The 13,976-nt window shown below is 52.7% G+C and overlaps 1 long non-coding RNA gene across 1 annotated transcript; it reads left to right on the top strand.

The window, feature by feature from the left end:
- Nucleotides 1–3,811: 3,811 nt before the first annotated feature.
- On the top strand, nt 3,812–13,427 carry LOC117436623 (uncharacterized). Its single transcript, XR_004549949.1, has 4 exons — nt 3,812–3,867; nt 4,905–5,027; nt 11,917–12,032; nt 13,366–13,427. It is a non-coding gene; the product is annotated as an uncharacterized lncRNA (long non-coding RNA).
- Nucleotides 13,428–13,976: the final 549 nt, after the last annotated feature.

Here is a 13,976-nt window from a genome sequence, read left to right as displayed (position 1 = left end):
CTGTCCAGTATGCAGACAGGCCGGTCGGACACAAGGGCCTTGTCTTCTCCTGGGACACTGACAGGCTGATCAAATATAAAGGGTTCAAGGAACCCCCTTTATAATGTTACAATGTGGTCTGAGCTATAGGGGTCAGGAAGTATTGCTCTTGATTCTGCTTGTGTGACAGAAAAAAAAGGGGGGGGGGAGTGCAATGATGGATAAACCCCTTTGACTTAAAAATGTGCAGTCTATTTCTGCAGCTGCTTCACATTCCGTTTGCATCAGAATGCTTCTGCTTTAAGGAATCGCTGTAACCTGTCTACTTCTCAAGAACTGATAACCTGGGAGAGGGGGTATATTTGTGTCCTCCTACCTACAGGTCCACAGCAGCTGCCTGCAAAGTTTGTCAAGCCTTGCCATGAGCTGGACAGACGAGTGGAAGAACTCGATGCATCATCTACAGAAGCTGACCGTGAACACCCCAAGCAGAATGAGATAGAGAGAAACAAATGATGGTAAAACATCACTTGGGGGCAACTGAAAAGTAACAGCTTGAATATGCGTGCTTGTAAAGTAGCTATTATTAGAGGTTGGGATTTTGCATATAAAACCACCTGTATTTACTAGCCAGTTGCTAATAAGAAACTATACCTTGTATTGTATGGATTTGTCACTTGTAAAAGAGATGTTAAAGAATGCAAATTTGCAGCAGCTGCTAGAAACTGCTAAGGTAAAAGCTAGAAATATTCTAATATGATGGTACTGTTACAAAGCAGGTAATGGAACAAATTAAGAGGGTGGGAGAAGTCCACTGGTAAGAAGTTTCTTTGGTTAGTTACTCATTGTCATCAGCATCTTCAACATGCTGATGCACTCTGTGATAGTTACTCTGCTAATGTAAATCTGTGTGTGCTTTGCTGTAGTAGTGACTTGTTACTGGGTTAAGCAGGTGAAACTCTGCATTGACAACAAGGTTCAAGGACTGAGATTGGCCAAACGCCTGCTACCACAGTCAAGGGCAAGACTGTGTTGGCCTCTGTGTCTGCCACCAAGAAGAACCTTTAGCTCCGCTGCTGGCTGCAACCCAGCAGGCATAGAGCGGTGGAGACACATGTCATGCCAGACCTTGATGTGAGGGATGGCCTCCGCTGTTATCAGAGAGCCATCCAGGAGAAAAAGGACAGGCCCAGCTGTGTACAGCTATCAACAGGACCATACTGGCTGCCAGCAAAACATACCAAGCCGCAGAACTCAACCACATAAAGAAACAGCAATGGTAGAAATCTTTGTAATATTTGATCTATTATGTGTGACCGTGGGTAAAGGACAAGTATACTGAGCACATCTGTTAAATCCCCATTATGCCATCCTGTTACATGGTGTGTAGGATTCACTGGTATGCCACATGTTATAAAGGTTCCAGTGACTTGAAATCAGACTAATCTTACTGAACTAATGCTGCCTAGAGCAGTGGGTTGTTATGTTACACAAGTCCAGCAGTGACAGAGCAGACACACCAAATTGTAAAAAACTTTTTGTAAAACTAAAAAGGGGGAGATGTGGAGACAGTTCTCACAGGAGAATGGGTATTGGGTACATGAGCTCTGAATGACTCTGAGGGATACAGCAAGGCCATGGGAGGCCTGAGGAAGCCTAAGCAAGCAAGATAAGAAGAAGCTGTAATTCACTGAGTGATGAGAACTGTGGACTGTTGGCAAGCGTTCGAGGTCAAGTTCTCACACCTGTGCTTAACCAATTCTATGTTAGTCACTAAGGGTCTTCAAGACAAGTATCCAATCATGATATGCCAGATTACTGTAGGTGTGTGTAAGCAATAGTATATAAGGAGTTAATGCTTTGCAATAAAGGGCTTCTTGTCTGATCAAAAAAAAAAAAAAAAAGGGGGGGAGTGTAATGATGGAGCAAAGTCCTTGACTGTTAACACTGTACAGTTACTTCTGCAGCTGCTTTACATCCTTCACAATCTTTCTGATCATTCTGAATCTATTCACAAGAAATTGTTTGAACTTAAACAAAAAATGAAAGAACTTACTGTAGAAACAAATCCTATAGACTCTTGGTTAAAATCGTTAGGAATAAGTAGTTGGTTAAGGAGTTTAATCATGATGTTTAGTGGACCAATAATGATTATGTTGATAATTTTGTTTTTTGGACCTTGTTTGTTACAATGTATTATGCAACGCATGCAGCAGATGACGAACGCCTTATTTGAAAAAAGAGGGGGAGATGTTGGGGGTCGAGCATGGGCGCTTGAACAGGCCTACAGCAAGCTGTGAGAAAGTGAACTTCTGACCCCAGGTTAAAAGAAGAAGAAGGGTCAAGATCAGCAAAACAGGAATGCAATAACAAGATGCCAGTAATTGCAGAAGCATGATGTAACGCTAAGCTGAAGCGAAGGTGTGAAACCAATCAGGAGAGGTAAAGGGGAGCATGTATCCCTCGTGGGCAAAGTGAAGCAGCCAATCAAGTAATGCGTGATCGCGTGTAAGACAGTATATTAAGAGCAGCTTTGTAATCAATAAACGGAGCATTTTGTGAACCTACATCGTATCGGTGTTTTCTCCCCTCCACCTGGCCGCGGCACTAGGTCTTGTTTGCCATGAAGATAGAAGCTCTACTCTTCATAATAGTAGTGACATGGGATTCCCTCTGTGATGATGGTTATAGGAGAGCTTGGGGTGCAGAGAGCAGACCCCACAACAACAGAAACCTCTCTTGCAATGAAGTTTCCCCTCCTCCATTCAATTAAAAGTTCAGCAGGATTGCACAAAAGTAGTCCTCAGAGACTTAATGGGATAAAGATTAGGAGACAGTTAGCTCTGAGTAGCTTGCAGGGTTCTTGTTTGTTTTCATTATCATCTAAATCTACCCTAGAAAATCTGTATGTTTACTTTGCTGCTGTCCTCCAAGACAAGTTTTATCCTGTGATGGGAGTGTTTTAAAAGCAGGTCCCAGAACTGTAAAGGCAGTGCATTAGAAACCAGCCACAGCCCTGCTGGAAGCTCTCAGCCTCACCTGGCCATAGATCTGATGCACTCATAAACATTTTCTTAAACACTCCTGGCATTAAAATACACCAAAATCTTTCTTAGCATCAAGAACTTGAGAATACTCTTTTATTATAGAGATGAGGGTCTGCCGCGGAAAGGACTCAGTCAGAGACCAATATGATCAGACAAGAAGCCCTTTATTGCAAAGCATTAACTCCTTATATACTATTGCTTACACACACCTACAGTAATCTGGCATATCATGATTGGATACTTGTCTTGAAGACCCTTAGTGACTAACATAGAATTGGTTAAGCACAGGTGTGAGAACTTGACCTCGAACGCTTGCCAACAGTCCACAGTTCTCATCACTCAGTGAATTACAGCTTCTTCTTATCTTGCTTGCTTAGGCTTCCTCAGGCCTCCCACGGCCTTGCTGTATCCCTCGGAGTTATTCAGAGTTCATGTACCAAATATCCATTCTCCTGTGATAACTGTCTCCACACCAGGTTATAGTAAGTGGCCTTTGTATGTTCCTGTATGGCCAGGAGCAGGGTCTGGACTTTTGTGCACAAGGAGCTTTCCCCAAGCTCCGGGTGTTGTGCCCGGGAGGAAGCAGGAGGGAGAGATCAGAGGCTCAGATGGGTACGGGGGTGGCGGCTGCGGATGATGGGGCTGTGGGGACGCCGCGGTCAGGGGAGGAGCAGGCGGGCGATAGGACCCGGGCGGCATCGCCGAGAGGGGCGGGGCCTGTCTAATTAGGGGGCGGGGTATGTTGGTTGTGGGCGGAGTCACGGGGTGATGCACGCGCCACCTGTATAAAAGGCGAGCACCGGGTAAGCCGGGGCGTGGCTCCGGCGGCTCCTCCATTGCGGTGAGTGTGGGGTCCTGGTGCATCCGGTTCTCCGTGTCCCGGAGCCATCCCCGGCCCCTTCCCGAGAGCTCCCGGCGGCTCCAGCGGGCGCTACTGCTCCGCAGAGCCGGGACCGACACCGGGGAGGGGCCCCGGGCTCCGGCACACGCGGCCGAGTGCTGGGAGCGGAGCCCGAGGGCTGAGCCTGGGCTGGGGCCGCGCTCGGAGCTGGGCAATGGAGTCCTGAGCGTTGGAGTCTGGAAACCAAGCGGAGCCGGTTCGGGGTCAGAACCAGGGACCGGGGGCTGGGGGCTGGACCCCGGGGTCACTAAAACCGGGTTTGGGGCTCGGCAATGGAGACCAAGCCCCATGTGTTGGAGTCTGGAGCCCGGCTCACGGGGACAGTTGCGGGGCTCAGAGAGAGGTGCTTGCTGCAGTTGGGCATTACTGGCATTCACGTCCCTCTTTTTCTTCATATATTCTGCAGGAGCTTCTTCTCAGATCTCGTTCCCAGCATCCCACCCCTAAATGCCTTTCCTGCTTTCCCTTTGTGGTGTCTGCTGGCTGAGGGAGGAAGCTGTATTGGCACTGCTGTTCTCAAAGGGAGGGTTGCGATGCTATTTGGGAAGCTAACAAAAGCTTAAGGGCAAATCCTACTTCAGGATGTGCAGCAGGCAAGAAGGCCGGTCTGGATGCAGCCTGGAAGCTGGTGGATGTTGTGGATTGTCCAAGAGATGGGAGTGTGTTTTGGCTGAGGAATTGTTGGAGGATCCTGATGGACTTTCTGTGTGTGCTGGGCAATGTGTTCCCTGTGTCTGCACAGTTGGGGTTTTACAGAAGCTGCATCCTGTTGAGTGTAGTTGAGTTACATATGAATGATCCCTGCTGCTGGGCCTGAGAGGTTCGTGTCTGTCCAAAAGAGCCTTTCCCTCTTGTTGCACTCCCTGATGCTTCCAAGAGCTTTGGTGATGCTGAATTGTACCTGCAAATAGGTTTAGAGCACTCCAGCAAGGCTTTTGCTGGGCTAATGTTGTCAATGCTTGTTTGTGTTCCCTCAGCCTTGATGCTGCTCCTGTCTGCACGTGATCCTCCAGAGCAAGACCAGAGGCAATCCAGGGAAGACTGCTGGGATGAATACCTTCCATCCTCTCCCTATGTACCAGAAATGGGATCGTCTGACAGTAAGTGACACCTCTATGCTTTTACACATCATCCATAAGTGTAAAATGGCTTTAGTTCCAAGTTACCCCCATGTATTACCCAGAAGCAGCTGAGAAATTGTGGTTTAGCTCTGAATGGACATATTGGTGAGAGATCTGAGGCACGTTTCTCTCTAGAAAATGCCTGTGTTCGTATCAGCCTCAGCTCTGTCTGCAAAGGATGCTGTTCCTTATGCTGCTGCTGAAGTGTGTTTGGGAGAGATCCCAAGCAAGGCTGGCTCTGTCTATATAACAAGCAGAATTTGTCTGGGACCATTTTATTAACTGGAAAAGCTTCTGGAGAAAGATCTCGGTGTATTGGGAATATGATGGGAGATGTAAAGGTCTTTGCTGGTGTTTACTGGTGCTTGGATGTGTGTGGTAGAAGGAGAGCAGGAAGAAGTCCTGTAGTGGTGTGAGCTGAAGCAAGGGAGATGGGTGCTTGGTGACTTGGAAATGACTTTGAGTTCTTCAAGCTTGTTCTGAAGGAGGTCTCATTGCTCTCTTTGGTTAAGGAAGGGGTTTCTGTCAGCCTGGGAAGAACATTTCTAACCCTTGCAGGAGCTGGTAACCCCTGATGTGAAGTGTGGCAGCTCCCTGTCCACCTTCCTTTTGCTGGGGGTTCAGTGGCCAGTGCAGGCTGTAAGGGTTGTGTTGGTCAGGGACATGTTTTGTGCTGGTTCAGCTGGAGGCTGAGTTGGGAGGAGGCAAATGGATGGAGGGAGTGCTCATGAGCAAGCAAAGGGCTGATGCCATCTGCTTTTAGGGATGGTGCAAACAAGGTGAGGAATGGTGTTTGGTGGCTGATTGTTGTGTGGGTTTGGGTTTGATGCTCTGTGTTTGGAGGCTTCCTCTACTCTGGTTCTAGCAGTTTGTGTAATGCTGTTTCCAGGGGAACATGGAGGATTATGCTCTTCCCTAACCTTTAAAAGACTTGGGGTTTTACTGAGCACGTCAGGGTTGGAGTCACACCATGAGGGGGAGCTAGAATGTAATAGGAAGGAATACACCTTTCTTGTGGAGTAGTCAGGCTGGTGAGTGTAAAACCAATGTTGTTGAGAACAGAGGAATGAATGGAGGCAATGGGGAAGGAAATTAGCACTTTCTTGTTCTTCCCCCTCCCTTTAAAAAGAGAAAAGAACTTAAAACCCCTTAAGGTTCCTTCCAGAACTTGAAATTTCACAGCAATATTTAAATGCCATGATCAGGTTTGCAAAGATTAAAGGGAATAACCAAGTGGAAAGTGATGGCAATGGATGGATGCTGTGGTGGGGCAGTGTGGTGAGGGAGAGTCAGCTGGGTTGAGGTGCCTGTAACCCTAAAGCACATTGATGGGGCACATGAATGTGTCCTCTGGGCCTTGGCAGTTCCCAGAGTGCTTCCCTTGAGGTGGAAGTGATTGAATCTTTAAAGGTAATAATGAAAGAGCCAAGTGTCAATGAGAGCTTCTGGCAGAGTGTGATGGGGCTGTGGTCCTGGGGGGAGATGCTCACTGAGGTGACTGAAGTCAAGAGTACCAACTGAGTGTGGGCAGTGGGCAGGAGCCCTTGTTATTGTGGAAGGCATTGATATGGGAAGGAAAAAGGGGATGGAAGAATTCACTGGTGAGGAGGGGATGTGGGACAGATGAGCAGTGTTTTGTAGCTGTTCCAGCTGTGTGCTTGGTTGCAGGGCAATGAGCCCATTCAGTTTAGCAGGGGCTTCAGCAGTTGATTAATTCATGTGGTCTGGATTTGTGAAATTCACTTTTCACCTTTGTGCTGTCCAAGTCTGTGCCAGAGCCAGGTTATTCTGTGTACACCTCAAGCTCGCATCAGAGATGAGAGGCGCTTGGGGCTGGGCTGTGTGTGAAGGTGCTGTGAATGCAGAGATTGCCACTGTTGGAGGGCTGTTGGCATCCCCATTTTTCACACCAACCAATCGAGGCCCAGGGAGAAAACAAGCCCGGGGAGCCCCAAACTGGCCACATGTGCTGGTGCTGAGCCCTGGGCTTGTGCTGTTGTGACTGGGATGCCCCTTTGAGGTGATGGCCGAAGGTACGTCCTTTCTCCTTGCCCTATGTCCAGGCCCTAATGGCCTGAAGTCACTGTCCCTTGAGGTTCTGTGCCTTCAGTGGAGTCTCCATGTGATTTGCCCACAGTGTTCCAGCAGTTACATCCTCCCCTAGGTGTAAGGTTGCATTTTGGCTTTAGTTGTGGGCTCCTTCCACCTTATGGGACATTTCCTTTTGCAATCCCTGCAGGTGATTTCCTCTTGTTAAAGGCAGTTTCCATCACTGTGCCATAGATGTGCAAGGCTGGGTGAGCACCAGACCGGTGTGCTGGGATAGCCTGGAGGACGCGCTCTCTCTTGTGCTCCAGCACAGGAGGAGCCGTGGGAAGCCTGAAGAAATCTGGGATTAGAGCTCGGAGCAAAACTTCCTTCCCAGCAGCTTTTCCCTGCAGAAAGAGGAGGCTTTTGGCAAGAGACCCTGACGTGTGATGCATCAGTGCAGTGCTAAAGAAAAGGGGGAAAAGACGCTACGTTATTCCCCCCTCCTTCCCTCTGCCTCTTCCCAGCAAATTGAGAATCTATGGAATTGTGATCATATGGGGTGAAAACTAATAAAAGGATTAATAAAGTGAGATGATATTCTGACTGGGCAGCTGTTTTGTTGGCACTGGTTTCATGTGTGTGTGTTGGAATTGGGATGGGGGGAATAACGTAGCATCTGGGCTGGTGTAATGACAGTAAAGCAGGCAAGGATGGCCCAATGAGATGGGATTTAGAGCAGCTCCATAGACTGGACATGGAAATAACACCATGTTCCAGAGAGTGAATGGGAGAGCGGTGGCACTGCCTGACCTGCCAGGTCCATGCAACCCCAAATAACCCCTTTGTGTAAAGGGGATCATCTCCCCATGGCTCTGCTGAGCTCCTTCCCTATGGCTGAGGCCGCATCGTGTGCATGGGCTGTGGGGTGCTTGGCAGAAGTGAGGACAAGCACTGGGTTTCTCCAGTGCAGGGCTCAGCACTGATGGTGCTGCTGCACCTCTTTGTCCCTGTCCCTCCTCCTGCTGACAGTGTGGTCCTTATGTTTCAGTCAGAGGAGGAATCTGCGTAGCTTGAGAGGGGAGAGGGAAACAGATCTGAGCTTGCAGAAGAGAGGTGGGATGTGTCAGGGCCTCCTGAATCCCAGTGTCAGCCGTTAGAGAGGGGCTTTGCTAACCGGTAACTGAACCTCCATCGTGTCTGTCCTGTGTGCTGATCCTGGAAGCCATCCCTTGGGTCACGCTGTGTGCCCACATCTCATGTGGGTCCTTGTGAAGGCCTCCTTGGAGGAGCAGAAAGCAGCAGGGGCTTGAGTGCAGCTGAGGGCAGCAGCCCCTTAGTGTCTGTATGAGCCAGAGCACCCTGGCTGTGCTGCCCTGCTTGCACCCGAGGGTGCTGTGGTGGCCCAAGGCCCACGTGTGTGAGCAGAGCTGCTCTGCAGTGCCTGTGATGATGAGGCCTGGGCACTGCTCACACCCCTGGCTCTTAGATCCCAGTCTCCAAACCCCAGGAGCAACATCCCAGCTTCTCCTCATGCCTCAGCATCCCTGCAGGCGAGCTCTCCTTCCCATAGCCGCTGTGCTCCATGTCCCAGCTCCATTCTTGGCTCTGTGAGGGTCTTGTTGGGATCATAGGGGTGGGATGCTCTGCTTCTCTGCAGGCTGGAAGTTTGCCCGTGGCCCCCTTTGCCTTTGGAGCTGCAGCTTCTGCTTCTCATTAGCTCAATAGGAATATGGATCAGCAGTGTTCAGTGCTAATGGATGTTGTGAACTGAACCAGGCTGAAGATGAGATGAGAGCACATCCTCACTTGTAGGCACAGGGAACCCCTCCAACCAGGGCAGGCTGAGAGCTGACAGAGACCCTCAGCACAGGCCCTGTTTAGAATGAATGGCTCAGACCGTTAAAGGAACCCTTTACCGCATCCCTTTCCTTGCGGTGCTCTGTGAAGGGAGTCCCTGCAGGCCTGAGGGCAGAGTTTGCCGTCCCTGGGCTGGGCTTGGATGGCGGATCCGAGCTGGGGCTGTGGCGTTTTCCTGCTGTCTGAGGAAGCAAAGCGGGGCCCGAGGGAGCGGCAGAGGGGGCAGAGCGGCCGGGGCAGGAGGGAGATCCGGACTCAGGAGCAGTCGAGAGCAGCACGGGAGGGAGCGGAGGAGAGCCGGGAATGCTGCGGCTCCAGAGCCGGGAATGCTGCGGCTCTAGAGCAGGGAATGCTGCGGCTCTAGAGCAGGGAATGCTGCGGCTCCAGAGCCGGGAATGCTGCGGCTCTAGAGCAGGGAATGCTGCGGCTCCAGAGCAGGAAGGGTCCGAGCGGGTGGGAAGGGAGCAGGCGGGGCAGGAGCCGGTGCTGGGGGCGGGAGGTGTCCGAGGAGCTGTCACCTTTGCACATTGCTCCAGGTGGGATCGTCCCTCCTGTGGGCAGCGCCCGTCTCTATGGGGCCGTGTCCCTGGAGCAGGGGTGGGCGAGTGCCTCTCATCCGCCGCTCTGTAGCCCGCAGGGAGCCCCGTGTCAGCTCAGCCTAGCGAGGGTGTCGGGAGAGGTGTCCCCATCTCAAGGCACAGCAGCTCTGCGGGATGTGCTTGTCAGGGCAGGTCCGTGAGTGCTTTATGTGCAGGCAGCTCATGGTATGTGCAGGGCACCGCAGGTTGGCTTGAGCTGCACGGATGTGTTTGGGGCTGGCTCCATCCCTCCTGCCTGCGCTGCACGTGCCTGGCTCCCACCCGCTCATCCCATGGGATTAAACCTGCTGAAGGGAAAGCCAGCGCACCCTCGAGATGCTGTTGTCCTCGACAGCCTGGCTGGTAGGATCTGTACTAATGTACCCAAGGCCTTTAGGTGCTCTTCTGCAAGCCCTGGTGACGCCAGAGGCAACAGTGGCTGTTGAGGCAGGTTATGGGGCTGCATCTGCCCCCTGTGTCAGCATCCTTTGCTAAGGAAGGGTTTAGAGCTGCTGAATGTATTGGTGTGGATGGGTGTTTGCTGACTGGGAACACTGTGGCCAAAGTGGAGTTTTCCTGTGCGGGAGCCAAAGCGTTTCTGTGCCTGGGGGCAGCAGAGGCTCACGTCTGTGTCCAGGCTCTCGTCTTTGCATCTCCCCCTGTACGTGTTTGTGGGTGAGGAGTTAGGGCATGGGAAAGGGATGGTGGCTGTGAGCTGGGAGAGAGCAGGGAAGTTCCAACTTACACCCACCCCCCATGTGTGACCCCAGAGTGGCCCTGTCCTAGGGGTACTGGAGGGCATTCAGCCAGTGCCGGTCCTGGGGCCAGGCTGGATGGGGCCAGTCCTGGCCCTGCTCTGAGCAGGAGCACCCTGAATGTCTGGGGTTGTTTGAGCTGTGCTGAGCCCCCTCCTTTCCTGGCAGTGCTGCCTTGGGCTGGGAGCACGTCTGTGAGGTGAGGGTGTGAGAAGAGGGTAACGTCTGTGCTGTCTATGGGGTTTTATTCCCTGCCATCCAAGGCTGGCGTAGGCTCTCAGGGAGCAGCAGGAGGTGTGGAGCAGGGCTTATCACGCAGGGCACCCAGGGAGAGGGGCACGGCTGTGATGTTGCTGGTCCTGCATCACTCTCCTCCTGCCCCACAGCTTCCATAGGCAGCAGCACCCCTAGGACAGGCAGGCTCCCTCTGGAGCAGGGCTGCACATCCCGGGTCCCCACAGATGCTGCCCTTTAGGTCCAGCTCCGCTTTGTGAGGAGCGCTGGTTTGCAGGCCTGTGAGTGAGTGTCAAGTGCCCGGCAGTGGAGGGGTTTTCTGGGATGACTTTGCTGGTTTCAGGTGTTCTGGTACCTGCTGAGGTGCTGTCACTGACAGGGCGAGGTGCAGGGATGCTGGCAATAGGGGATAACGTCATCTCCTGGTCCCAGGCAGGAAGGGCCATCAGAGCTCCTTGGAGTCAAGTGGCACCGCTCTGAGCATTAAATACATATCCAGCAGCGCACACTTCCCATGCATCCCCTCATGAAGGACTTACTTAACCAGGCCCCCTTGCTGTGTCAGTCTGTGTGCTTCTGTACCCGTGTGTCAAGGGGCTGGGCTCTTTACTGCCTTGCAGGCTGCATCTGGCTGCAGAGACCGGTCTGTGTCCCCACTGTGCCCTGTCCCACTGAGCCTGGGAGGGAGACGGTTGGGAATGCAGGTGGGTGATGGCCTGGTTTAGGCTGGGATAGAGCTCGTTTGCTTCCCATGAGCTGGCTCAGCGCTGCACTTCAGGTTTTGTCTGAGACTGATGCTGATAGCATCAGATAGAGCTCATTTGCTTCCCCCGAGCTGGTGCAGTGCTGTGCTTTGGGTTTTGTCTGAGACTGATGCTGATAACATCAGCAGTGAGGTTTTAGCTCTTGCTGTGTGGTACTTAGCCCGATCCCAGGACTTGTCAGACTCTTGTGCTGTGCCAGTGAGGAGGGGCACTGGAAGCTGGGAGGGAGCAGAGCCAGGACACCTGTCCCAAAGGAGCCAAAGGATCATCCCATCCCACAGCACGTCATGCCCAGGATAGGAACTGGGGGGAGTTACCTGGAAGGCAGCGATCGCTGCTTGGGTCGGGCTGGTATCGGTTGGTGGCTGCTGAGCCATTGCATTGTGCATCACTTGTGTTCATTGGTTTTAACCTTCCCTTTTGTCCCCTTTAGCTTTACATTCTGTCCCCTTGTTACTTCCCTTATCATTATTAGTAGTAGGACTTGTGTTATCATGTATTTAATTTATATTATGCATTTTCTGTTGTATATTGTTAAGTTCTGGGCCCCTCACTACAAGGGAGACATGAAGGGGACTTGGCTGGTGGGAAGGGCAGGAGCACAGCACATTGCACTCTAAGCATCATCTTGTGCCTTTGAACCCTGCAGGTGCCCAATGGGCTGGAGGCTGTGAGCATGGAGAGCAAGGGCTGCCTGAGCAGCGGACGGTGAAGAGACAGATGGGACATCGTTGGAACGCAGGCCCAAGGAGAGGCCCCGTGCAGGTAAGGACACACTGGGGACACAGTGTAGGGTATTTGCAGGTTGTCCTCTTGGCAGGGATACAGGCAGTAGTTAAGGGGTGCAGGCAGTGGCAGGAGGGGAAGTGTAGGTGTCAGGCTGGGTAGCTGCAGGTGGCAATTTGCCTATTGCAGGTTTCAGGTTGGGAAGCATAGGGGTTAGATGGTATAACAAAGGTGTTAGTTTGGGTAGTGCTGGTGTCACTTTGGGTATTACAGGTGTTAGGTTGGATCCTGTAGGTGGCACTTTGGGAACCAGAGGTGTCAGGCTGGGTAGAGTAGGTGGCACTTGAGGTGGCATTAGGTTGGCTGTCATAGGTGTTAGATTGGGTAGTGTCAGTGTTACTTTGGGTGTCATAGGTGTTAGGTTGGGTATCATAGTGTTAGGCTGGGTATTGTGGGTGGCACTTTGTGTATTACAGTTGTCAGGTTGGATCCTGTGGTAGGTGGCACTTTGGGAACCGCAGGTGTTAGGTTGGGCAGCAGAGGTGGTACATTGGGCATTGGAGGTGTCAGGCTGGGTAGAGTAGGTGGCACTTGAAGTGGTGTTAGGTTGGATATCATTGGTGTTAGCTTGGCTGCTGTGGGTGGCACTTTGGGAACCAGAGGGGTTAGGTTGGGTATTGTAGGTGGCACTTGGGGTACTGTAGCTGTTAGGCTGGGTATCATAAGCGGCACTTTGGGTAGTGTAGGTATCAGGCTTGGTATTATAGGTGGCACTTTGGGAACCAATTGTGTTAATTTGGGTAGCAAAGGTGGCACTTTTGACTCAGGGTTAGCACAGCTTTATTAGACTGGTTCCATCAGAGGTGCTTGGAAGTTGGACAACTCTTGCTCAGCACTAAAGGCTGACATGGGAGATGGCATCATCCAGGTGTGTGGACTGCCAGGTGCAAGGTGATGTTTTGTGCTCATGGTGTGAGGGGGTTCTTAGGAGGAGGAGGAAAAAGAAGATGCAGGAGGCAGCCATTGAAGTCTGTGTGTGGAAAGGAGGTTTATTCCATCCCACAGGATGAAGGCTGTTATTTGGGAAGGATCTGCACAGCTGTGTGCATGTGGGTGCCAGCTGGGAAAAGCCAGGGAAGCAAAGGCCCTGAGGAGAGAACAGGCACAGTCTGCCCATGCTCCACATACCAGTGGAGAAGCAGAAGATGATACAGGACAGATAGAAGGATGCAGCATGGCCACAGTGTGGGGCTAGGAGTGCCACAAGGCCAAGATGTGTGGGGAGGAAGCAGGTTGGGCTGGTGGTGGGTAGGAAAGGTGGCCAACGGCAGACGCATGAAGAGATTGGTGGTGATGGGTGTTCTTCTTGCAGGGACAGGTCGAGCACCCCGGGATGGTCCCTGAAGAGAGCTGCGATTCCAGAAGGGATACAACGTTTGGGACGGACTCTGGACAGGTATAAGAACCCCCTCCCTCCCCCTAGCCCCTCCCCTCCAGAGCAGAGGGAAGGGGTTGGGGGGACGGAAGGGGTTAGGGGAGGGGATGGGGGAGGACTTAGGGGGGGCAGGGAGGGGCTTCCACTAAGCCCCTCCCTGCCCCCCCTAAGCCCTCTGGGGAGGGAGGGAGGGAGTTAGGGGGGGAGGGAGGCCTCCCTCCCCCCCTAACTCCCTCCTGGGGGGGTGGGGGGGAGGGAGGGGGGTGGGGGGAGGGAGGGGGGGGGGGGGGTGGGGGTGGGGGGGGGGGGGGGGGGGGGGGTAAGGAGGGGACTGCTGTACTGCTGTCTTTGTATATATAGAGATGTCTTATCTGGAGGACAGAGTGTCCGGGTCCCCCCTGGTTCCCCCCCCCCCCCACCCGCCCCCCCCCCCCCCGCCCCCCCCCCCTCCCACCCCCCCCCCCCCCCCCCCCCCCCCCCACCCCCCCCCTCCCACCCCCCCCACCCCCCCCCCCCCCCCCCCCCCCCCCCCCCCCCACCCCCCCCCC

Source organism: Melopsittacus undulatus, chromosome 8 (genome assembly GCF_012275295.1).
Source record: "Melopsittacus undulatus isolate bMelUnd1 chromosome 8, bMelUnd1.mat.Z, whole genome shotgun sequence".
Lineage (NCBI taxonomy): Eukaryota > Metazoa > Chordata > Aves > Psittaciformes > Psittaculidae > Melopsittacus > Melopsittacus undulatus.
Note: the sequence above shows the minus strand (reverse complement) of the source record. Positions and strands in the feature narration are given on the sequence as shown.